The 27063-nt window shown below is 33.8% G+C and overlaps 1 pseudogene; it reads right to left on the bottom strand.

Moving 5' to 3' along the window:
• Window positions 1-1266: 1266 nt before the first annotated feature.
• Window positions 1267-16721, bottom strand: LOC149577607 (esterase PIR7B-like; annotated as a pseudogene).
• Between the last annotated feature and the right edge of the window lie 10342 nt (window positions 16722-27063).

The following is a 27063-nucleotide window of genomic DNA, read 5'->3' as shown; positions in this document are numbered from 1 at the left end:
TTTTATAACACTTTAAGTTACTAATTTTTTTTATAAAAATAGAAAACTCATGACAACAATTATAAATTTTGAAGATTAATTTTTTTTAATTTGACTACACTGCAAAATTTATAAAATAAGCCACTACAAACTACTCTCAAGAAATTTCAATAACATGAAATAACCATTAACTGATGCATTTTTTTGAAATGTAGGAAATAAGAATCGTGAATCTAAAGATCATCAATTTAAATGTTGAACTAGTTTCTTTCCAAAAAGAAATGCTTCATTAAAAAGACATTTGCAAATTTTCAAATTTTTCTTACAAAATTCATATTGTCCCTATCTATGATATCTTACAATTTATGCCTACATGCATATATACTAATCAAACATCCTACAATATAAGATTTTATTTGTTGAAAGAATGTCTATCAGAGCAATAGCAGCTGGAACATCTACTAAACTTAATCTCACTCCTTAACATCCACAAACTTCTTCAAATCTCTTGCTCATGAAGGATGCAGACAGACTAGCTTCACACCTGTCAATTGCATTACTTAAAATTTATGTATATAAACCCTTTTCCAAAAATCCATTTTGATTGCATATCTGTAGTTAAAACATTCAATTAAAGCGCACTTTTTTGAGCCTTCCAAAATTAAAAGTAAACAACACTTATTTAGACACTAACAACATAGTGAACTCAATTTTGAAAAAGAAGATCACAATTTTAAAACTATAGAAGTAGCTGAAAATAGAAAAAAAAATTGCCCAAAGTTAAAACTACAAAAGTAGCTAAAAATAGAAAATATTTTTCTGTCCAGATAAACTTATGTTTCTGTACATCCTTTTGGCAATGGGGGCTCTTATTGGCACAGACCATGAGATTCCATGAAAGTAATTTCTTTGAGCCATTCGTTCAAATAGTTTTGAGGGCCATCATCAATGTGGCTTGTTCTAGTAACATCAGATGAAATTCATCCATCATTTGTGCTTTCTAGAGACCCCCATTTTTGCACAGCTTGCTATTACTCTAGAAAATAAACTAATCGGCTTGCACACCTATGAAACGATGCTACTATCTTGTAAAGACAATTTTTTAATTTGCCAAGGCAGGATTAGTTTTTGAACATGAAGTAAGGCAAGAATAGAATTTGAATTTGAGGTAGTACCAAGCGCCACAACACCAGTAGCTAATGATTCACCCATGACCACTGATAGTAATAGAAGTGTTTACTATGACAAAAAATGGTAGGAAAATAGGATAGAGGAAAGGCGCCCACACTAGCCGCTTAAAGCAGTCAATGCTTCAAGTGTGCTAGTTAAGCCCAGCCATTGAAGAGGCTTCAAGAAGAATACGGTATGATTACATCCCTCAATTTTATACACCATTTGTAGAGGGCTCTTTACAATCATCTTTCTCTGCAACGCCTCTACAATTAGCTTATCCTCCTTTGCCACAACATATATTCTCTTCACACTTCTATAGTTTTTAGCTATGTACAAAAGAGGCCCTTGCCATAGAGGAAACTTCTCCAATGTGTCAAACAACAACGGATCCTACATTCAAATTTCACATGACTCATATTAACCAATTGAAATTCTATAAATACCCAATACAAGGATGATTGTTTTGTGATAAATTCTCTTGCGTAAAGTGGGGGCCAAACTTGATGGAGGTTGTTGGTTTATCTTTCCCATTTGCATAATAAAATGTGGAGTCTCGTAAGCCTCCAATTATTGGTGTGATCTATTAAAGAAATGTGAAGCCTCCAATTAGTAGAAAGGGAGAGTGAATTCTTCAGACCTCATTCAACGACTTGGTGAGAGTAGTTCCATTGAGGGCCATAATGGCAGTAACAAAGACAACTGCATGTGAAAAATAAATCACAACCTATTTAAAATTTTTCTTGGCACAAAGTAATGCCAAGTGACAAACTTTCTCAGCACAAGAGGGTGCCAAGTAATAAGAAGATCTCGAGTAAGCTCGGCACAAGGAGTTGAGTGACTTGGCACTAAGGGCAACTTGGCATAGTTTATGTCGAGTAAGCTTGGTAGTGAAGATGCTGAGTGAGCTCAGTCTCTATTGCAAGGTGATGCTTAGCAATAGAGGATGTCGAGTGAGCTCGGTGAGGGAAGAGAGGGAGACTTGGTGGACTCGGTAGGTAAAGACAACACATCTTGTACAAACTGAGTGACCTTTTAATAGACCTCCTGTCTGAACTTTTCCACCATTAAAATGTAGAGAGCTGAAGGATGAAGCTTTCAATAATGAACTTTTCAAATGTAATGTAACATGCAATGATGAATAGAAGAAGGGAAAAATTGAGATTTGTATGCCTATTTTCTAGCTTGCTTTCTATTCAAATAAGATAAAACTATTACAAAATCTGGGAGCATTTGGCTTCAACCAAAAAACCCCTAAAACTTCAAACTTATGGCTCTAATGGTTGCATATAACAATGCCTAGAGAAATCACTGTTTCACAGGTCAAATCAATAAGAACTTACAGAATAACAAAAGAGTCCAACATGTGTTCAAGCTTCCTTATGTCTTCTAAACTTACTGCACTTTCTTCCTCTGGTTTGATCTGTTGATCTACTTCTTTTCTTCTTTGCTTCTCCTCTCTGCTCTACAACTGATTTAATTCTTCTGCTTATGTAAAGTGTAGGCTCACCATCAATTTTGCTAAAGCCGTTGCTCATCAAATATGAGTCAATCCTACTGTACCATGCCTGTGGAGCTTTCTTGAGCCCATAAAGAGCTCTCTTTAATCTATACAATTTGTGTTCTTCACCTACAACTTCATAACCAAGTAGTTGCTTCACATAAACTTCTTCTTTCAATACAGCATTCAAGAAGGTAGACTTCACATCCATTTGATATACCTTCCATTTGTGCTAGGCTACAATTTCTATGATAGAACATACAATTTCCATTCTTGCAACCAGGGCATATGTCTCATCATATTGTTGCTTGTACCCCTTGACCACTAATTGTGCCTTATGTCTATCTATTTTTTCATCAAAATTGCATTTGGTCTTGTAAACCCATTTAACTCCAATTACTTGTTTCTTGGGAGACAGGTAATTAGCTCCCATATCTCATTCCTTTCAATAGCATATATTTCCTCATCCATGGTATTACACCATTTCTCTTCACTCATAGCTTCCTCAAAATAAATTGGTTCACTATGAGAAAATTAATGCAAAATTTACACTCTCGTGATAATATTTATCATACCTTTCATCTTGGTATATCTCTCTTAGATTTTTAGTCTTTCTTGGCAATAGGGAGGTGAGACTAGGATCTAAATTCTCAGTATTACTACTGCTACTATTTTGCATACTAGCTCAGGGCTATCTTGATGTGCTTGGAGATGTTGCTTAGTATGTTAAGGGTTTCTTTCCTTTTTACCTTTGTTTACAATCCATGTTAGCTGCTCCATCTTCTTGTTAATCACCAATGTCATATTCTTCCTCTTTAATAGAAGTTCTTGAGGATTCATCTAGCGAGCCATCCCATGATTGATTCTCAAAAATCTCCACATCTCTTGAGATGATGATCTTCTTGTCAATTGGATCATATAGCCTATAAGCCTTTGATTTTGAGTTATACCCTATGAATATGCACTTCACACCTTTGTAATCTAGCTTTTCGCTTTGTTCCTTAGGCACATGTGCATATGCTACATATTCGAACACTCTCAAGTGTTCAACTATCCATCTGTTCCTTGACCAAGCCTCAAGAGGTATCTTGTCATGAACTAATTTTGTAGGACACATGTTGATCAAATATATTGTTGTTGCTACAACCTCTCGCCAATATTTAGTTGGAGTCCTTTCACTTTCATCATACTTCTTTCCATTTCAACAATGGTCCTATTCTTTCTCTTATCCACTCCATTTTGTTGTGAAGTATAACTAGTTGTAAGCTCTTCCTTTATGCCATTCTTCCTACAAAAATTTACAAACATATTGGACTTATACTCCCCTCCTCTATCTGATCTAAGGACCTTAATATAATGTTGACATTCTTTGTTAACTAGGGCTTTGAATTCAACAAATTTGTCAAATGCTTCAAATTTATTCTTCAAAAAATACACCCATGTCCTACGACTAAAATCATCTATGAATGTCATAAAATAAGTACTCCCCTCAATAGAAGTAGTTTGCATTGTTCCTACTAAATTAGAATGCACCAATTCTTATGGTGCTCTAGCCCTTCTAGAATTTTTTGAATTAAAGGGAAGCCTATGTTTCTTACCGAAAATGCAAGTCTCACACTTGTCATAAGAATCTATTATGCTTGACAAACCATTTACCATTCTTTTCTTGGACAACAAATTTAAACCAGTAAAGCCAAGATGTCCATACTTGAGATGCCAAAGCTTGGAGGGGTCTTCAATCACACTCCTAAGAGTTGATTGCTAATGTACTGCTATACATGCATGCTTGGGAGGTGCAACACTGACTTGAGAAGAGAAACATGTCTCTATCTTCAACGAGAATATTTTGTTCTTTTTCATTTGGACTATTGCAAGTAATCTATTACTCCAATCCTTCTTACGAATGACACATTTGTCATTTTCCATCAGCACCTTGTATCCATTTTGAATGATTTTTCCAACACTCATCAAGTTGTGCTTCATACCAAGGGCATAATACACATTCTATATCTCTTTCTTCTCACCTTACTTGGTGTAGACCATAATGGATCCTTTTCCCACTATGGGAATGGTTCCATTATTTTCCATCTTAATTTTAGCCTTAAAAGTCTTGTTAATGAAAGAGAATAAAATTTCATTATCACTCATGTGGTTGCTACAACTGCTATCTAGGTACCATAACTCAGGATTACCTTCTTCACCAATGTTACACATGATGAAGGTTGTGGGGTTGTTTGCATTTCCCATGTTCACATCAGCCACATTAGTATTCTACTTTGACTAATCACCCTTCTTCTTCTAGCATTCACTTGCATAATTTGCATACTTATGACACTAGTAGCACTCAAAATTACTCTTATTAGTATTGTAATTCTTCTTACCTCCTCTAGAGCTATTTTGAGAAGTGCTTGCTCCCTATCGGTTGCTTTCTCTTCTTGAACTTTCTACACCAGCATTCCTTTGACCATTCCTTCCATGACCTCTACTTCTTGAGCCTCTATCGGATCCATTTCTTCCTTTCCCCTTGCCTCTTGAATTCTCTTGAGCCTTAAAACTGCTCTTGGAAAGTTGTTGCTGATCTGTTTTTCCGAAGCTCATGGGTTTGATGAGTTCCCATCAACCCATCCATGGTCAATGTGGCAAGGTCCTTTTCTTCCTCTATGGTCATCACAAGGTTGTCATATTTCTGAGGCAAACTCCTCAATATCTTTTTCACAATCCTCTACTCTTCATAATCTTCTCCATTTGATTTGAGTTGGTTTATCAAAGTGGAGATTTGTTAGCTAAACTCTATAATAAGTTCATTGTCTCTCATCTGAAGGTTCTCAAACTAACTTTTGATCATCTATAGCTTCACTGCTCAAACCTTATTAGTCCCCTTGAAGTTTTTCTTAAGGATATCCCATGCTTCCTTTGCATAATTTGTTGTTGCAATCTTGGGAAAAACTATCTCTATCATTGCTGCATTAATCAAACTTAATGCCTTTTTATCCTTTCTCCTTGACTTTTTCAACTAATTCTTCTATTGGTTTGTCAGGGCAGCATACAATGCTAGGACTATGACATCATTGAATCCATTTACCACAAACTCCCACAAATCATTTTCTACCATTATGGTTTTCGTATTCTTTACTCATGTATCATAATTCTATCCATTGACAATGGTTGTTGCCATATCTTTCCTACATCTCCTACCATGTCAAATATCCCAAAAAAATAAATTCCCTAACTCACTATGGATGTGGGGCCTCAAAGCTCTGATAGAATTTGAAAAATAAATTACAACCTATTTAAAATTTCACTTGGCACAAAGCAATGCCAAGTGACAGACTTTCTCAGCACAAAAGGGTGTTGAGTAATAGGAAGATGATGCCAAGTAAGCTTGGCACAAGAAAGAGTTGAGTGACTTGGCACTAAGGGAAGCTTGGCATAGTGTATTCTGAGTAAGCTTGGCAATGAAGATGTTGAGTGAGCTCGATCTCCATTGCAAGGTGATGCTCAGCAACAGAGGATGCTAAGTGAGCTTGGTGAGGGAAGAGAGGGAGACTTGGTGGACTCAGAAAGACAACATATCTTGTACAAATTGAGTGACCTTTTAACAGACCTCCTATCTGAACTTTTCCACCATTAAAATGCAGAGAGCCAAAGGATGGAGCTTTCAACTATGAACTTTTGAAATGCAAAATACCATGCAATGATGAATAGAAGAAGGGAACAATAGAGATTTGTATGTCTGCTTGCTTGCTTGCTTGCTTTCTATTCAAATGAGATAAAACTATTACAAAGTCTAGGAGCATTCGACTTCAACTAGAAAAACCCTAAAACTTCAAACTCATAAAACTTAAACTTCAAACTTACAACTCTAATGGTTGCATACAATAATGCTTGAAGCAATCACTGCTTCACAAGTCGAATCAATAAGAACTTACAAAATAACAAAAGAGTCCAACATGTGCTAAAGCTTCCTTTTGTCTTCTAAACTTACTGCACTTTCTTCCTCTGCTCTAATCTGCTAATCTATTTCTTTTCTTCTGCACTTCTCCTCTCTACTCTACAATTGATTTAATCCTTCTGCTTTTTTTGAATGAAACAGATTCATTCCTTTTGTCTCTTGGGAAAAAAAATTTCCCTCTCATTTTAAATTTGAAATCACCTACCATGCATTTAATGTTTCTTGCTATTGTGCAGGCTGTCAAGGTGGTAGGTGGGCATTTGGCTCTAGGAGCAATCGACCTACTGCATTAAATTTTTGACATTTCAGCAATTTTATGTGGAAAATGCTCCATTGTAAAGCTTACATTGAACCCACTAGCACTGTGGCCAAGCAATATAACCTTAACATAGATAACAACTACAAATTAGTTGATAACCTACATAAGAATTGTAGATAATTTGCATTAGAATTGTTCTAAGAGGTGTGGAGGTGAATATAGTTCTTTAAAACAGATTTGCATTAAAGTAGTTGGGACATATTTTTATGATCACTCTTGTTTCTTTTTAGACTTCATTGAGCATATTAGTCGGTGCACAATTATTTTATTATACCTTCTTTTAAGGTAATTTGCATTAGAATTGTTCTAAGAGGTGTAGACATCTCTAAAATTTGATTTTGATTTGTTGTAGTAGAGACTGTAATGATGATTGTACCTAATCCATTAGTGAGAGTGTACTTTTTATATAAATTTTTATTATGAAATAGATTTTTACTTGAAATGATATTTACCCTGGTTATAAGAGTTTACAATAATAGTTAAGCATGCATGCAAATCATAAATTCTCTTGGATTTTACATTACAATAATAGTTAAGCATGCATCTAAATCATAAATTATCTTGAGTTTTACAATAATTTTGCTAAGCATACATTTAAAACGCAAATTACCTTGGACATGGAGAATAATCTAATTGTTCAAATCATCTTGAATTTTCCACAACTCTTCTTTATCTTACATTCTATAATTTTTAATATTATTTTTTTTGAAATTGTATTTATGTCTGTCATATTTATACAGATTAAAATTGAGTATTTCACATGACAATATTATTTATAATATTATTGTAATGAATAGATGGTGTAATTGTTCAATAAGAGTTTTATACATTTTTATGTTTTATTTATTTTTGTATGGAGTAATTTGTGTTGCTTTTAATGTGTCAATTATATTAATGCATACTAAAAAATGACACAATGGAAGCTTCATTATTATATCGATAATAGATGAATCTTTACAATAATATAATTTGTAATATGTTGGGTCTATTATTCATTAAGATTGTCCTGAATGAAAAGATTGAAATAGTATTTAAACCTAAGGTATGAAATGCATAGATGAAATGCAGTACATAACATATTGACCTTCTAGCTTCTATTTCTTTAATGCATGAGCTGCCTCTTTATAGAGAAATGAATAGTAAGGGTGACAATTCAGAGAGAAGCATGTAGGAAAATAAAGTGTAACTAAATGAATATCACTTTGTGATGGTGCATGGAGCAACATGGGATGGTTAGTGTTGGTAAAAAGTTGCAAATCTTCTTATGAAGGAAGGCCACAATGTATCTTCCATTGACATGGCTAGTTGAGGCATAGATCCTACAATTGCAGACCCGATTTCTTCTTCAAAAGAGTACAACCAACCTCTCAAGGACTTCTTTACAACTCTTTCTACATATGAGAAGGTACATATTGGTTTGATTTGTTTAGGTGGTTTATTTTAAAAAATGTTAAAAGATAATTTTTATTAGAAAGGTAAATTTAATTTTAGATAAATCATTTCAAAAAATCAAGATTTAGAATATATTAGACTTCTTCTAAATCAATTTTATTGACTTATAAATGTATTGTGATATTGCTACCAAGATTTTACTATGTAGTCATTGATCCATGTTTCATTAGTAGTGATTAACATGAATCCATCTCTCATCAAAATAAATAGTTGGTTTAACCATGGAGAAAACTCTATAGTTAAGTGTGCTCAAGATGGAGTAGTACTGGGATGGGTGACCTCCTTAGAAGTCCATTTGCTTCACCTCTGTGAGCATCACCTAGATTCAATGAGTGCTAAGTGTTTCATTTATTCTCATGAGAAATGGATTTGTGTGAATCTCTATTTATGAAACGTGGGTCAATCGATTTAACTCAAAAACTAGATATTTAAAACTAATACCAGTACCACAATTTTACTTGTTGTGTAAAATATCCCCTGCTTATCAATTGTAGATATATGTTTGTTCAGGTTATATTGGTTGGTCATAGTGCTAGTGGATTCAATTTTAGTCCACTTACACTATTAATCTTTAGTACATAAGAAAATCCATTTTATTTTTTAAATTGTAACATATTTATATTGAGCAAGATCTAGGCAACTGACAAGAAATGAGTGTTACATATCAAACAAATAATACTACTTGTCAACAATATCTACTGGCATGTGATTCTTGATTAAAAACTTACATAGAAATACAACCAATGGAGCTTACAATTGGCATATGACTCAAAATATCTATTATTAAGTATGCCTAAAATGTGATTTCTCTTCCACTACCAATGGATTCCTTTAGCAATAATTTTATCTAATCAATCATGTGCACAGTCCTCTCTTTGTTTGAACCATAAATTTTGATTCAAGAGAACCTAACATTCTAATGCATTAAATTGTGAAATAGCTAGAAACCATGTTAAGTAGCTATTGAAAGAAATCTTTTAAAATGAGCAACACAAAAAGATAATGGTTTCTTTAAAAATTTGATCATGGTTTCATTAAAAAAATTGATGTTGTAAACAAATCACAAACACATTTATTACTAAGAAATTTCCTCCTCTTGCTAGAAGAATAATCCCTTGAAAACAAACACCTATGGTAAAAAAGATGGTAATGAGGAATCGTTGAGCCCTAAAAATGATAACCCTAAAGAAATTTCCCTTGAGGTATTTCTTCTTCTAAAACCTCACTCAAAAGGAAGAAGTCACCTCAATTTTTTTGCCAAGGCCCTAACTTTAAGTGTAGAAAAATTGATAGGAAAATAATAGACATGGATAAACAAGGGTTTGAAGAAGAGGCGGGCAAGGATGATAATATTAGGAAAATGGGAAAAATCTAGAAGTCAAACTCTATAGAGAGGAGATCAGAACACATATGTAAGAAGAAAGAAATAAGTATGAGGAGGACAAGAAGAACATTAATACAACAAAAGAGGAACTGAAATTCTTGGAAGATGGAATTAAAATGTCAGATGATAGTAATGAATCATACTTAGAAGATAAAGAATATTTTGAAGGGGGGAGAAGAGTTATAATGGAGAGGACAAATAAATGAAAAATGGAGGAACAAGAGGTGCACATTGAGGTGGACTTGGGTATGGTTAATCTTGGCTAGGGGATTCTCACCAAGAAAAAAAATCTAGAAATAGGGGAATCAAAATTACACCATAGAAGAGGGCAGTCAGAATTTCACTATGGTAAAGGAAGAATGAAATGGGGTGTTTGTAGGAAAAGATAAAGGAGATGGATTCCAGTTTAATCAGTCACTCAGATAGTATGCAGGGAAAAATAGGCTCCTTGATGAAATGTACAAGGAGGCTATCATTAACATCAAGCTGGGGTCATGGCCTCTACCTGATGAAATGTACAAGGAGGCTATCACTAACACCAAGTTGGGGGTCATGGCCTCTACCCTTTGCAAACTTCAACATGAGATCTTGGCCAAAAAAACTAGTCTTGGTGTTGCCACTGTTAGGAGCAAGATGAAAAGGGAAAGGTAAGTGGGTATGCGAGACAAGGAAGAAGACCAAAGCAATGGAGAAATCATCGACTAGCATAATGAGCTCTACCAATTGGAGAAGGATTGGAATGATATAAAGAAGGCTTGATAGTTATGTTACAATTTTGTTTTATTCTCTTTATGGTTATCTCTAGTTTTAGAGATGTTTATGTTTATAAGAACAAATTAAACTTTTTTAATGTTTAAGTTTGATATAACAATTACAACAATGGTCTATGATGGATGAACATTAGGAAACCTACATTTTGGTTTGATTACTATTAAAGCAAGTTACTTAGTAGGTTTAGTTCTATATGATTTCCTTGAACAATACTCCTTCTATTTATAGTGTGAAGTATCATGGTGATCTTTTGTTTGTGTTTCTTTTAGCTATTTTTGATAAAGTTTGTGGAAGGTATAGGTTACTTGGCTAGTTTATGATGCTATAGCCCATTGCTTTGTTGTAAGGGCTCAAGGTAGTGCTATCTCTCTGTAATGGTTCTACAGTTTCAGGGCCCTTTCTCTACCTTCATTATAAAAAGAACAAATCACAAATAATAAGCATGAGCAAAATTACTTTGTAAAGGTTGTCTAGATCACATGTGCTCAAGAGTATTTTCTAAATGTTGTTTATATTTATATATTTATAATTTTTAATGCCAAATATGTCATTAATCATATGGGGACATTTACTTGAGAATATATTGATTCACATATATTCAAGATAGGTAGCTTGCATCCCACAATTTACTTTAAAACAATTTTCATTATAAATTGCAAGATTGAATTGAATTTAGACTTTATTAGAATTAATCCAGAGGGTCATCCACTTTTATATTTTTCTACTACTTTAAATATTTTTCATTATAAATTACAAGATTGAATTGAATTTTAGACTTATTGGAATAAATGGAGTGAGTCATCCACTTCTATATTTTTCTACTATTTATATTTTTTACTTTTGGTAAAATTTTGCGTTAGATTTCTAAATATTATTTCGAATGTTTAAATGAAGACAAGAAACTAGAATGTCTCTATATGAATATTTCAATGTGGTTAGAAAAATGCAAGAGTACATTTTTTATTTGAAACTTGATATCTATTGGCATATTTTGCATAATTTTATATAAGAAATAAATATGTGTGCTAGTTTTTATTGTAAATACATGTAAACTATGTTTAAATAAAGCATTTAATTTACCCTCTCAAATAGATTGAGTTTCCAGAATTACAAGGAAAAATGTATATGCAAGTGTGTGTAACAAGTTTTATTAACTAAACATAATAATCTAATATTTTTGGACTATGTTTTTAAAGATTAAAAATCAAAACATCACAATATATCACAAACACAGACAAAATTGTATTAACTACATTGTTGTTAAAGTAGTGCTATCAAAGAAGACATCATTATGTTGAAGGTTTCATTTGGTCTACTGCTAATTTGCCACATACATTTAAAGAATAATGTTATTCCCCATAACCTTTACAAGTCATCTAGTAAACCAAATAATAGTAGATTAAAAACTTATAGAAGTATCACTATAAGAAGCAATAATAATTTTATCTAATATTTGTAATTGTAATATATTTATATTTTTATCTTTGTTTATTTACCTCAAGATAAACTATTAAAAAAATCTACGACAATGACAAATACCACAACATTAACTTTTGTACCATGTAAAATGTACATGACACAACAATAAACAATAAATTTCAATATTGAAAATAATTTTAATAAAAAAACACAAAAAATCTACTAACAAGTATACATATATGTTAATTGACCAATGTCACTAGAGAACATCGGTTTTAGGCAAATGTAAGTGGAAAGTATAGCGAAAGTTTAAATGAAACATTTAATGCATCCCTCAAACCATCAGGCTTTAAGGGATCATTTGTATTTCAGCATTTAAACCTCATAATAATTCATAACAACTCAGAGTAATGCAAATCATCTTGGTTATTACAGATCTATCGCTATAATAGGTTATGTCGTTCTCTTACTGTTGCTGATTGGATGTTACTAAAAGCGTTTAGCCGTGAAGTAAACGCCAAGCTGTGTCCTTTCCACTAATGAGAGAGATCGTTCCACCGAATCAAAGACAGCAGTCTCGTTAAGATTTATTTTCCTCAATCAGCGTTAATCGCCTCATGACGGAGCACATTGACTCGTGTCATGAAAAGCTTAGTGTAGTACTACTTTTAACGTGTATGAGCTGGTGTAAATCACAATTATGGTACCCGTATGGAATGGTGTATATCATAATGAAGAACGATAATTATGGTGAACGATAATTATGGTGAACCTTTACTGGCAGAGCACAATTGGATGGTTGGACACACTATTGTTTGCCGGGTCCACATGAATACACCAATATTTCAGGTTTGTTAAGGTGGCACTTCAGATTACGGTAGGAGGAATGCCAATCTTGATAAATACTAGCAGTCACAAGTTTTTGTGGTTGAAACGATGAGTCGATAGGTGTTTAGTTTAAGTAAAATAAAATTTAATTTTATAATAAATCAAATAAATAATATTTATTTATTTAATTTATTGTATACTAATAAATTATCATATAAAAAATATTCCCATAAAAATCTATTATGAAAAAATAATATGAAAAAAATAACACTTATAAAGTGGAGCAAAAAATATAAACTAAAATAAGTATAAAAACTAAAAACTAAACTAAGGGAAGTCTTAGTGCTTCACCTCTATGAGCATCACCTAGATCCAATGACTACTAAGTGTTTTATTTATTATCACGAGAGATGGATTCTTGTAAATCACTACTCATTAAACATGAGTCAATGAGTTTGACTAAAAAACTACATTGTTAAACTCCGATAACAATATCACAATTTAACAACTTGTGAAAAATAATCTTTAAAAATTAATATGAGAAATATTTTAAAAATAGGAAAAAAAAATAGGAACTCCTCCCACAAATATCCTATTGGCTAAACTAAAAATTAATATTTAAAGTGAAACAACTAGACTAATTTAAATAATTTAAAAACTAAAACTTCAATCAATTTAAAAAATCAAAATTAAATAAAAAGAAAGAAAAACATGAGTTAAAAGTGGAGATAACAACTAATTGATTTTCTAAATAAATTTAAAAAAGAGAGTTAAAAGTATAGATAAATTAATTTATAAATGAAATACAAAAGTTAAAAATGAAGATAAATAAATAAATAAGAAAAAAAATAAAAGTTAATAGTGTAGATAATAGCTAATTAAATTAAATAAATAGGAGAAAAAATAAGAGTTAAAATTGGAGTGAGATAAAATTGGTTGAAAAATAATTAACGACAAGGGCTGATAGTTTTTCAATAAAAAACTAACAATTTTTCAGCCAAAAAAGTAATTTTATGACAACAAAGTTCTCACATAAAGCCTATCGGCTAAATAAAATCTAAAATGTACTAAACTAGTAGTCGCATGCTTTTGGGCATACAACAATGAGCTGATAGAAGATTGATTTCATTGTGATTGATGAAAAATCTTATGACTATTATTATTTTATTTTTCATTTTCTTTCTATGTACATTGATTTTCAACACAACATTTTGTATATTATGACCACTATAAAGCCCTTATTGATTAAAAACACAAGCATAAAAAATATAAACCAAAATCTATAGTGAGAATGATGCTTAATGTTAAGCACTTGATGAAGTAATTAATGAGTAGGAAAATCTGTATGAATCACTACATGTCAAACTCATAAAGAGTTGTGGAGACAATGTTTTAAGATACCCATATTTTTAAAATTTAATTTAAATTTCTTTTAAAAATTATACATTGTCCATTATTTAGTCACTTAAATTGATCAACCAATGAAGCCTAGTGTGTTATGAAGATTAAGTTTCTGGCAAAAGAGACAAATTAACTAAGCTATGCCTCTATAGTCCACTAGGTCAGAGTTCACATTTATACAAAAAAAATCCACCAAACAAAATTATAAGAATCAATATTTAATAATAAGCATTATCAAAAAAATCCCACCAAACAAAATTATAAGAATCAATATTTGATAATAAGCATTATAGTATAAGACCTTGACGTGAAATTTTTTTGTGTTGTTTATCTTTAAACCTTGGCTAAAAGAACTTTTCTCATGTGCTTTAAATCCCAGCTGAATATCTTACGCAATCATCGGGTCCTAAATTGGACTCATTAGCTTCAATGTAGTTTTCATACAATCAATTTTCTATTGACTTTTGCAATTAAGGTGTTGCCCCCAATAACTCATACTATCACCAAATATTTTGTGTGTTAGTTTCTTGGAAAGTAAAAAATGCTACTAATGAGTTAAAATTAATTTAGTTTCTATTTTATATCATGAGTTAAATTCAATTCAATTTTTATTTTCTAAAAAACAAAAATCATAAATTTACAATAGGAAAACTTTTTTTTTACAACAAAAAAACTTATTTCATTATTGCTACATATTGTTCTCAATTATTACACTGTTTTAATAAATTTGGAACTTTTGTAGACTCCTCTAGTCATAAATAGAAGGATTGCAACTGATTGTGTCAAACAACAATTCCTTTCTTAGCCCATGTACAATAGAACTCTATGGAATAGAGTGAAACATTGACCCCTCTCGAGAACACCACTTCTACCACTCTATAAGGAAATCATTGACACAAAACTTGTTATGAATCCAATTTCCAATTGTATTTCTTGGGCTTAAAAGTCAGAAAATAATTTGAAAGAAAAAACAACGGTCTCAAGTAGTCAATCCAATTTCTAGCACTAGAGGAGGCATTCCATCTTCTTGGTCTCTTCTTGAACAATGTGTAAGCCTAGATAAATTTTGAGAATGCCTCATGAATCCTCAATGATCAGAGATTCTTTAGAGTTGTTACATAGAGAAAAAAATTATAGCACTCAAACTTGGAATACATCTACTAATATAATATATGAATATTAGATAATAATATTAATAAATACACTAAGTAAACTCCATCACAACTATGCATACTTTATTAAAAATGATTAATGGTGAATGCATTAACAGTGAATGCTACATGTAAAAGCTACACTTTCCTCATTCCTAATTAATTAGTATGCGAAAAACTAATGACTAAAAAATATAAAAACATCTAAATATATGCATGAAATAATAAAGAAAATTAACTCTTGTTAATTCTTAGAGTATTATTTGCATGTTTTGCATGATCTTCTTATCTCACTAGCATTATATTTTGCATGAATGGTGGATTGAAATGAAGCATCAATCTTTAGAAATAGTAGAAAAAGGAAAATCAAATAATGAAAAGACTAGGACAGGCATGAGAGATCTCATGTGAAATTAAATTAGCCTAGTTGAATGGGATGACTTAAATGGTAAGAGAAGATGGGATTTCAAAACAAAGAGAAGATAAATTGCAACATTTACATGTTGGATGTGTTATATTACAATATACAAGACTATTTGCAAGTCCTAAGAGATTTTGACCATAGAAACAATTTTAGTTAATGAAATCAAATCAACAATGCTTCAAGAATGTTTAAAAACTATGAGAGGAAATTCAATCGATTAATATGCAAATGAAAACAAATGTCATGTCCCCAAATTTTTTGGTGATAGTTCGATTTAATTAATTTAATTAATGGTTGTCCAAGGACGACTAATTAATTATTTTAATTAAATAAATAGTTATTAAAAGATAACTTTATATTTAATAAAGTGACTTGGAAAATATTTAATAAAGTCACTTGAGGGATAAGATCAAAAATGTTCTAGAAGTCTCTGGAGAGGATGGAGAGAAAAGAATAAATAGGCACCCCGAGGCTCCATTCGAATGAGGGGCAGTTGATTATCTCTCTTTGATTTTCAGATTGTGATTTAATCACAAGTGCATTGTGGAACCTAGGGTTTTCGCAATTGTCACAGTTGGCCATTGAGAACGATAACTCTCAATTGGTACGCAATTTTGAGGGTGTGAAATATCATCTGAATTATTGCAATCCTGGAAATGGTACCACAGCCATTTCATTGAAGCAAAGTTGTGGCCTAAGGCCAGATTTTCGCAGAAGTTTTTAACAGGGGGAAAAGAATTAATCAGAGATAGAGTGAAGGTTTCCTGACGGCCAACCACGCCCGCAAAGACCAGTTTATTTTGAGCCAACATTGTCATCCGATTGCATGGGTCTTGAGTCGTCACATTTCGCAGTAGGATCGCACAGGCGTTGGTTCTGAGGAGTGCATATCGTGAGGAGTGCATATCACATGCATTTGTTCAAGATCGCTGAAGGTGGAGGGAACAATCAGCGTGACCGGCAGAAGCATCAGCGCCAATTCATTGGGAGTTCGGGTAATTAATAGCGACCCTGTATAAAGCCCACCGCAAGAGTTAGAAAACAATCTCTAACCCACCCACAATGTGAGAGCTTCAACATTGTCTTCGATTGCGGGATGAATTTGAATCTGACCCCATTTGTTAGCACTCACAAGTCAAATGCATCACCACGAGAGGAACCCATTCGCATCAAAGTCGATGACGGAACAACTGTTAACTGGTTCCTTTCTCAGGACGTCTCAGCAGACCTGCCAACAGAGATTGAGTTGCATTATGTATTGGTGTCATTGACGGAAAAAGTATGGTCAAGTTAGGGGTTATTTATGTTTTGGGACTCTGACTGTAATCAACCGCTGTTTCAGCGATATTAAGCCGGCGGCAGCATTCCATATGAAGCTCGCAGGCCCGACTTGTCTCAGGTGCCGGTCTGAAAAACGTGGACGCCGAAATTAGAGAATTTGTGTTGGGCACAATATTAGTTTGTGCAGAGAAAAGCAATCATATAAATCTCAGTCAAGTTTGAGCTTTGGAAGTATTGAAGCAGCGGGATCAAAGCTTCTAGGAACGAAAACTGTTTATGAAGTGCTCCAAACATTGAACAGAGAAAAGCACACGAAAGAAGGATCCGTTTACTACTATGTCTTCAACACTCTACTTTATTGTTTGCTTGTCCTGCATATATATTGGTGGGTTTTGATTTACCATATGCTTGTTAGGCAGATCAAGGCAAGAGGAAAGCTTGGAGATGATGTGAGATCAGATTCTGAAGGCGAGGACAAAGAAGATTGAAAAATGACGAGTTCCAGCGAAAAACTACCGCACGATCAAGTGGAATAATGGCTTGAATGCAATGTTTGTTCAAGTGTTAACAACTATTTTATACAAAAATGGTGGAACTTAAACACACGGTTGTTGAAATTCATTGTAGAATATGAACTACAAGATTCATTGTTACAGTAGCCGGGTTGGATTTAAGATAGTGTAAGTGGATGCTCACACTTTTATGTTACTCGTAATGTAGGGTCATTTCAGTGATTGGTATCAGAGCTCGATTGCTAATTTTTTGACAAAATGTCAAACTCTTGAAATTTTAAAATTTTAGTGCTTAAAGGGTCAATCATCCTATCGGGAATACTACAGTGGCATCAGAGCGGTTTTTCTTGCCATCCTGTGGGGTGAGAACCAACTTACATGAGTGATCAGCACTCTACTTCAACCAAGATGGATAGGTACAACACAAAGTCTCCAAGGACACAATCTCGGACAAGTAATAGACGCAGTATTCAGAGTCGAAATTGTGGAAAGGAGGACTATTCAGGCATTCAGGATGAGCTCAGAAAAATTAAACATAACATGTCTGAACTGTTGGTTAAACACCACCGTATGCTTGATAGGCTGTCCGTCCCAGCTAAGGTGAATAAATCAACTGGATTTCATTTTGGGACATCTTCTCACAAAGCGTTGACAGATACAATGAGAGATGCTACTAGGAACCTTAATGAGGAGTTCGAGAAACAAGTGTGCAACCAGTCAGAGGCTTCAGTTCGGTCACAGGAAGAAGTGGTGAAGAATATTACGCTGATACATAATAATTGTCAACTTGACACTCAAGTTGAGATAGCTGAATACGAGTTTCCCAAAGGCGATGTCTCATGTACTCTTCCGACAAGCAATGATTTCAGTGAAGTGAGTCCAAATGATGATGAAGATGTCATTGTGCATGATGATGAGATACCTGGTGAAAATGAGCAGACATCGAGCATTTATGACTTTGCTGACAGAGAGTACCAGGCTCAGTTAGATGCTTCGTCATATGAGGATGAAATTGGTGGTGCTTCACATGATTTGTCCAGCTAGTTGAAGGTAAGTAAAGATAGTATTGTGGCTTCTTTATCTCATCATGACAGGATGCAGGAGATGTTAGAAGAGCACATCCAGATGATTCAGTTACAAGGAAGACATAAGGGAGTTCAAGCAAAATCTTCTTGTGGTGACTTACATGCAATTGGTGAAGGAATGGGAACGACGAAGTTGAGCTATTTGCATCTTCTATCAGACCGTGACTATCTTCTTAGCCTTACCAAAGATTATTCAGATTCCTTGAGGAGGAAGGAGGAGGAAGTTGTCAAGCTTTCTTGCGAGTTTGAGGACACTTGAGCAACTTTGGCATTACAGGACTGGGAGAGACATGGGAATGAACACGACATGGAGCTGAGTTCATCTTGCACTCAGCTTTCTACATTTGACGGATCATATATGGTAGCTGATAATGCTACGAGTTCATCTTGCATTCACATCCAGGATACAAGGACCATGGCAGACAGGTATGTGAAGTTAGCTGGTATTGGTCACATTACTCAGGTAAGTAGTTTGCTTGAGTTACTAGTTGTTTCTTGCATATGGATTCGGGAATGTTTCAGCAGCATTTGGGATTCAGTCAACCGAAGATCTTTAGCACTTTATGATAGCCATGATTGTTTGAGTACTATCATGGATTTGATTAGCAGAATATACGGTGTTATCTTTCCTTGTGCCAGCAGAACATCCGATGTTGGTATTAGTTTTTATGCACCGTTGTTGGGTTTGGTTCATATATGTAGATGACCCTTCTTGCTGAAAGGTGTTGAAGATTTTTCATATTTGCCAGTGTGTACGGATGAGTCCCAGGATCATTTTGGCCTTGATGACATCCAGGAGAATGAAATGGACAGTTTTGAAGACACAGTTTCTTTGGGTACAGAAGAGCTTGACAGCAGTACTACAATTTTTGACAAATTGGATATTGATATGGACCTTGGAGATGATTCACGAGATATGGATGTTAATATTGAGGATACTCCTTTAAGAGCTCCAGAAGAAGATTGTTGGAGACAGTTCAGCCAGAGCCATCATGTGGTTAGCTAGTTGAAAGTTAGTGAGCGAGACATTGCTATCGCTTGTGAGCATTTTGATACTGCTCATCAGTTGTTGGCTATTACTAGTTGGGGTACTGCTATGACAGATGAGTCCAGCGGTGGTTACTTTTCTTTGGCAGAGATTCATGCCTTGCGTGAAGCTGTTCGGATTTTGAAGCAGGATTATTTACGATTGGTAGCCGACCGTGATCACTTGGTTGAGTGGGGGAGTACAACATATGAGGCACTCTTGGATCGTGAAGAGGAGGTGAGTGAAATTTCCCAAGGGCTCATAGCGACTACTCAGGCATTAGAGGACACACAGCGAGATCTACAGAAGTCACAGTTTCAGTTGAAGGAGGTGACCGTGGAGTTGGAGCATTTGTGGTCAAAACCAGCCCCAGACCCAATTCATTTGACTACTGAGGTAGATGACGGTAAGTACACTCCTACAGTTGCTTTTGAGGAGCTTATTGTTGAGACTGACACACATGTTCAGGGTTTGGAGGAAGTTGGTCTTAATGAGTCTGGGATACCGGTAGAGTCAAGTTTTCAGATTGATTCTTCTTAGATAGTTGATAGTGTGGTACAGTTGAATATGCCACCCTTACAGGAGGACCAGTTGTGGTGTAAAGGGAAGTATATTAATGTTTCTTCGTATAATTTTTACTGCACTAAACCGTTCATGGAGTATTTGTTGGATAGTGCATGTGTTCATTTGGACCCGTATAAAGTGACAAAAGGTGTTCTCATCCATGATACTAGTGTTATTTGCAAATTGGTTGAGAAGATTATAGGGGTCCTTTCTACTATGCTACCTCACAGGGATCTCGAGGAAGGGTTTGTTGAGCAGAATGCACGGGATCCTATCCAGCCTACAGTCACTCGGAGTCAGAGATTGGAGCCATATATTGATTACCAGTTCAGTGATGATGAGCTAGCAGCAGAATTTGGAGGTTCTTACCGGCATTATACGGTAGGGTACGCTCATCATTTCTCTTTTGACACAGAGGTAGAAGATTTTATTTCATGCAGATGTAGATTGGCTCCAGTTTCTTATCATCCATTAGGGGATAGATTGGCACCATCTTTTGAAGATAAAACGGGTAGTAGCAAGTTACTCGGCTTGCCGCACCGACACGCCCGGAGTAGTTTTTCAGAGATTGGATTTGCTGGCAGTAATTCAGGTACCTATAGCTGTTGTCATATCTACAGTGCAGTTGGGTGCAAGTATCATTCTGACAGGGGCTTGAGTTTTGATAGAGTTGATGTTTCAGTTGGCTTGAGTTCCGCAAAATGGTTTCTTCTACTGACATCTGCAGTTGGTTTTTAGATGATTCCATCGGAGTTGTCAGTTGTTTGGATATTGAGCATAGTTTCTCAGCTACATGTATTGATGATTTCTCCACGGGAGTATGATGCGGATTGGGATGATACACAGGTTTACATTTGGGATCCAGGAAGACTGATTGGTTCATGGTTCATCCATTGCTTGGGGACAAGCAATTTCAGGAAGGGCAGACTGTCATGTCCCCAAATTTTTTGGTGACAGTTCGATTTAATTAATTTAATTAATGGTTGTCCAAGGACGACTAATTAATTATTTTAATTAAATAAATAGTTATTAAAAGATAACTTTATATTTAATAAAGTGACTTGGAAAATATTTAATAAAGTCACTTGAGGGATAAGATCAAAAATGTTCTAGAAGTCTCTGGAGAGGATGGAGAGAGAAGAATAAATAGGCACCCCGGGGCTCCATTTGAATGAGGGGCAATTGATTATCTCTCTTTGATTTTCAGATTGTGATTTAATCACAAGTGCATTGTGGAACCTAGGGTTTTCGCAATTGTCACAGTTGGCCATTGAGAACGATAACTCTCAATTGGTACGCAATTTTGAGGGTGTGAAATATCATCCGAATTATTGCAATCCTGGAAATGGTACCACAGCCATTTCATTGAAGCAAAGTTGTGGCCTAAGGCCAGATTTCCGCAGAAGTTTTTAACAGGGGGAAAAGAATTAATCAGAGATAGAGTGAAGGTTTCCTGACGGCCAACCACGCTCGCAAAGACCAGTTTATTTTGAGCCAACATTGTCATCCGATTGCATGGGTCTTGAGTCGTCACATTCCGTAGTAGGATCGCACAGGTGTTGGTTCTGAGGAGTGCATATCACATGCATTTGTTCAAGATCGCTGAAGGTGGAGGGAACAATCAACGCGACCGGCAGAAGCATCAGCGCCAATTCATCGGGAGTTCGGGTAATTAATAGCGACCCTGTATAAAGCCCACCGCAAGAGTTAGAAAACAATCTCTAACCCACCCGCAACGTGAGAGCTTCAAAATTGTCTTCGATTGCGGGACGAATTTGAATCTGACCCCATTTGTTAGCACTCACAAGTCGAATGCATCACCACGGGAGGAACCCATTCACATCAAAGTCGACGACGGAACAACTGTTAACTGGTTCCTTTCTCAGGACGTCTCAGCAGACCTGCCAATAGAGATTGAGTTGCATTATGTATTGGCGTCATTGACGGCAAAAGTATGATCAAGTTAGGGGTTATTTATGTTTTGGGACTCTGACTGTAATCAACCGTTGTTTCAGCGATATTAAGCCGGCGGCAGCATTCCATATGAAGCTCGCAGGCCCGACTTGTCTCAGGTGCCGGTCTGAAAAGTGTGGATGCCGAAATTAGAGAATTCGTGTTGGGCCCAATATCAGTTTGTGCAGAGAAAAGCAATCATATAAATCTCAGTCAAGTTTGAGCTTTGGAAGTATTGAAGCAGCGGGATCAAAGCTTCTAGGAATGAAAACTGTTTATGAAGTGCTCCAAACATTGAACAGAGAAAAGCACACGAAAGAAGGATCCGTTTACTACTATGTCTTCAACACTCTGCTTTATTGTTTTCTTGTCCTGCATATATATTGGTGGGTTTTGATTTACCGTATGCTTGTTAGGCAGATCAAGGCAAGAGGAAAGCTTGGAGATGATGTGAGATCAGATTCTGAAGGCGAGGACAAAGAAGATTGAAAAATGACGAGTTCCAGCGAAAAACTACCGCACGATCAAGTGGAATAATGGCTTGAATGCAATGTTTGTTCAAGTGTTAACAACTATTTTATACAAAAATGGTGGAACTTAAACACACGGTTGTTGAAATTCATTGTAGAATATGAACTGCAAGATTCATTGTTACAGTAGCCGGGTTGGATTTAAGATAGTGTAAGTGGATGCTCACACTTTTATGTTACTCGTAATGTAGGGTCATTTCAGTGATTGGTATCAAAGCTCGATTGCTAATTGTTTGACGAAATGTCAAACTCTTGAAATTTTAAAATTTTAGTGCTTAAAGGGTCAATCATCCTGTTGGGAATACTACAACAAAACCTAGATCTTAAGAATGATGCTCCCACATGTCAATTTTAGTTAATGAAATCAAATCAAGAATGCTTCAAAAATGTTAAAAAACTAGGAGAGGAAACTCAATTGATTAATATATAACTTGAAAACAAAACCTAGATCTTAAGAATGATGCTACTTTCTAATTTACTAAATTTAAATATGAAGTGAGAAAAGAGGGTGAAAGAAAAAATTAGAAAGATTCTTTAGAAAAAAATAGAATGTTTCTTTGACAAGATTAAACATTATTTTTTAATAAATTTCTAAAAATGTTGTGTATCTAAAAATCTATTGTAAAATCTAAAATCCGTTGGGACTAACGATTTACCAGCAAAAAAATATAAAAACCAGGAGCAAAGCTCCCACATATAAGCCTATCAGCTTAAAAATAAATGGCCAAATGAAGACCATCTTCAACGAGCCATATGTCATTTAGAAGCTATGCATCACCTCTTTCAAGTTGCAATAAACCACCTCTATCTTGAACAATTTTATGTGGAGAACCAAATATCTTATTCTAATTATGCCTTCACCTAAGGCCCAACTCGTATTTCAAGAAAAAAGAATAGTCAAATGAACTGATTCTGACATAACCTATACAATTTGAAAGCTTGTTCCATTCACCCCTAATCCATTGAAGAAAATAGCTAATGAACTCCATTTTGACAAAATCAATGTATTTATGAAGCTCTTGGACTTTTCTTTTTCAAATTTAAATAAGTTGGGAAATGTGTAAACAGAAAGTTAAACGTATATCTTGGCCAGGTTAAGGAGCTCACATTATTTTTCAAAGTTTAAGTAGTTTCTTTAGATTCCGCTATAAATATTTAAGGAACTCTAATATTTCTAATATTTGATATTAAGGGGAAATTATTTATTAGGTCAATTTTTATTTTTATTTTTTAACTATTTTTTACAAAATAATTTTTATTTAATTTAAGATAATATTTCCTATTTAATTTTTTCTTTATATTCTAATTTTTTTCTTATAATCAATCTTATGTTACTTGAGAGTGAATTAAAAAAATTAAAATTCAATTAACTTTTTATTTATTTTAATCTTTTTATATTACTTATGTTTTACTAGACTTGGCATAAATTGATCTTACTGAAAGCTACACTTTAGAACTTAAAGCATTCATTACCAATTTTATATTACTTGATATTCAACAAAAAACTTAAATATTTAGTTTAAATTTTTATTTTTTTTATTCTATCTATATTACTTGTTTTTATTAGACTTGACATAAATTTGTGTAACTTAAAGATACTCTTTAGCACTTCAAAACATTTATTATCAATCTTATGTTACTCGAGATTAAACCAATTTTCAAATTTTAATTTCTTTTTATCTTTTTGTAATGCTTGATTTAACTACACTTGGCATAAATTTGTGTTACTTAAAGCTACACTTTAGAACTTACAAGAATTTATTGTGCACTTAAAAAATATAGATAAATAATTCTACGAGCATTTAGAGTTGGAAATTCTAATAATGAATCTACATGACAATCAGATATATGTATGTTGTCTTTTTGGACTTTGTTCAAAATGATCAAACTAGTTACTAAAAGAATTTATCTAAAGGGAGCTTCAATATAGCAATAAACATTATTCTCCTCAACTATTTCTAAATACCACAATCCTTACAATCTTATCAAGCATCATAGATTAAGGCAAAAAAGTATTGAAAGTATCTTTACATCAATTTAGATTTACATTGGTGTAAGATATAAATATTCTTTAAAACTTTATGCTCTTAGAATAACACTAAAATTTAGATTGGGACACTAAAATAACACATCTATATTATAATCATATTTGTTTTACATATATTTTTTCATCATTGTTTTAGAAACTCTCTTAGCCCATTGGTAGATCATGGTTTGTGATCCAAAATATTGCCACACTAGAAAATCATACACAACATAATCTAGAAAGTTCGAAATAATCCAATGGACTTAAAAAATTTGATATGTCTTAATCATAAAACTAGGTAATTCATGGATTTAATGTAAGGGGTCTTACTATAGAAATAAAAAACATTCTCGTAAGGTGTTTAAATCTCATCAAAGATCTCATGTTGAGGCAAATAAATTTTGAAATTCTAATCTCTCTCTCTCTCTCTCTCTCTCTCTCTCTCTCTCTCTCTCTCACACACACACACACACACACACACACACACACACACACACACAGATATGTGCACACGCACACACACATGACAAATCATGTTATTTGTATAGTGCTCAAATTGAATCCTCAAATTATAATCCAATCTAATTTAGATTTTAATTTAATAAATTATAATATTAACTCAAAATTTAAGATTTAAATTGAGGATTTATCTATCAACGACTAAAATCAACCAGATGTTTTAATTTATTTATGTCATAAATCCCTTGGAATCTTAATAAATGATCTAACTTTCATCTAAATTGGACTAATTAATTTGTCATTTATATGCTTAAAAACCTATTTTTTTCCTTGTGATCATACTTTAAGTTATATGTTGTTCTTTTCATGATGCTTTTCATGTGAGTCATTTAGTTGGACAACTAGGATGTACACTAAAGGCTTTTGTGCTTTCTTTAATAATGTTTATATATCTAACTAGCTGTCGTGATGTGCCTTGTGATTTAAATTAAAAATAAAATTTATGAGATATACTTTGTTGAACATTGATGTTTACTTGAGGTTTGAGAACCAACTTATTATTAGGTTGCTTGTTAAGTAACCAAGTTGTATCATTATGGGTGTTGTGGTATGGGACACATTCATTGTTTATGTGCTTAGGGGAGGTTTTCTAGGGAGATTTTTTTGGTAGTGGCTTGCAATAGGGTTCAGGTGCTCAAAGTTGTTAATGCTAGGTTAATGTATTTTAACATAACAATTAAAATATCCCTCCTAAAACTTTCCTTGAGATACACTAAAATCATAAGTTAGAGATGTTTTCCTCACTCGTGCCTTGAGTTCTTGTACAATCTCAGGATGTGAATGGGATGATGCCTAGCGAGAGGTATGATTGGTTTTCATCATCAACATGAGAGGGTATTCTAGTTTTGCACATGTCACATTGAGGGTCTGGGGTCTAGAGTGACCAGTCTAAGATAACTCAATGCTTGAGGGTCTGTGGTCTAATGAGAGACCATTCCAAGGTAACTCAAGTAGTTTTTCCATGTTATGATACTCCCTCATATGTAGCATGAGTCTTTTCCATAGATTTTTTTATTTTCCTCTAGTGGTTTTTTTTATTGTTGGTGTATTTATTATTGATGATTTTATTTCTTTGATGGTGATCAATATATGTTAGTTATTGTACTATTAACATTTGAGACTTGGTTTGAAAATGGTTTATCTTTCAGAATTTGATCTTTTGGTTTGGTACTATTTTTTTGTTTGGCTTATGTATGTTGACTTTGGTATGAGGTGTTGGGTTGACTGATCATTTTTTCAACTTTGTTTATCTTTCTTCTTCAGTAGTTTGTGTACCCTTAAGGTAGAATTCGCCATCGAGATTTCTTTCCTAGGATTGTTTTATCATTTGATCTTTTAGATGTGGATCATTCATTATCTTCCCTGCATGGTGGGAGTGGAAGCCTAACTAGGTGACCATGCAATCAAGAAGTATTTACTTCTTACAATTTAGGTCCCCCCTTAGATTGATACATATCAGATGCTCCTTGATGCACTAGTTCTACCATTATAATTCTTATTCCTATCTTGAAGACTTCTATTCTATTGATGTATATCTGTTATCATGTATCTTGTATTTGATGTACTTGTATCTATTTTGCATACCTTATGACATGTGTAGTGGATGTTATTCATGAGATGTACTTCATTGTATAATTTTTGTTTATGCATTTTGTTATGTGATGGTGTATCTATCATTTCTTCATGATCATGGATATTGTACTTATGATTAAAAATAATTTATATAAACTTGTTAAACATGACTCAACATAAAGGAACCCTTGAAGAATGGAATGTGTATTTGTATTGCATATCCATAATATATGTGTATGTGTA

Source organism: Cupressus sempervirens, chromosome 1 (assembly GCF_028749045.1).
Source record: "Cupressus sempervirens isolate cs-2001-9-10 chromosome 1, ASM2874904v1, whole genome shotgun sequence".
Classification (NCBI taxonomy): Eukaryota; Viridiplantae; Streptophyta; class Pinopsida; order Cupressales; family Cupressaceae; genus Cupressus; species Cupressus sempervirens.
Note: the sequence above shows the minus strand (reverse complement) of the source record. Positions and strands in the feature narration are given on the sequence as shown.